This window comes from Suncus etruscus, chromosome 8 (assembly GCF_024139225.1).
Source record: "Suncus etruscus isolate mSunEtr1 chromosome 8, mSunEtr1.pri.cur, whole genome shotgun sequence".
NCBI classification, from domain to species: Eukaryota; Metazoa; Chordata; class Mammalia; order Eulipotyphla; family Soricidae; genus Suncus; species Suncus etruscus.
Window position 1 is genome coordinate 91,361,845 of NC_064855.1, and position 773 is coordinate 91,362,617.

The window sequence follows — 773 nt, forward strand, 5'->3', positions numbered from 1 at the left end:
ACTCCTGGCTGTCTGCTCAGAAATAGCTCCTGGCAGGCTCGGGGGACCATATGGGACATCGGGATTCGAACCAACCACCTTTGGTCCTGGATCAGCTGCTTGCAAGGCAAACACCATTGTGCTATCTCTCCATTAACTTATATCTAAACTTAACTATTTAATTTAAATAAATTTAATTAGTTTAAAGTATTAAATTATTTAATTTACAATTAAATAATATATAATTTTTATTATTTTCTTTCAGTATCTGGCACTTAATATTTTAAATATTTTATTTTCCCAGGACAAAAAGCAACATTTTTATTTAGTTTGGAAAAAAGTATAACAAATAGATATGAACATTCCTTATGCTATGACTTCCTTACTGTATTATACAGAAACTTTTAAAATAAAGTGCTCTCTTCAGCAGCACATATACTAAAATTGGAATGATACAGAGAAGATTAGCATGGCTCCTGCGCAAGGATGACACGCAAATTTGTGAAGCATTCCATATATTCAAAAGAAAAAAGAATGAATTAAAAAAACTATGGTTTCAATGCCATCAGGAACTCATCCAATTCAAGTTTCTTACTTCAGAGTTTTCTCTTTTTTGTATTTTCAGGTATATCATACATGTATGTAGAAATCAATAATAGAACATGGCCTGTGTCTTCCATTTCTTGAGTTCCCAAATTTGGCATCAAATGTGGTATTATGTTATCTTGCAAAGAATGCAAAGAAATAGTTGAATTTTTGCTGCCTTTTATTTTATTTTTATTTTATTTTTTGGC

At 30.9% G+C, this 773-nt stretch overlaps 1 non-coding gene across 1 annotated transcript; it reads left to right on the forward strand.

Moving 5' to 3' along the window:
• The first annotated feature begins 393 nt into the window (after positions 1-393).
• LOC126016951 (U6 spliceosomal RNA) lies at positions 394-500 on the forward strand. The gene has a single exon (XR_007498632.1). It is a non-coding gene; the product is annotated as a U6 spliceosomal RNA (small nuclear RNA).
• Positions 501-773: the final 273 nt, after the last annotated feature.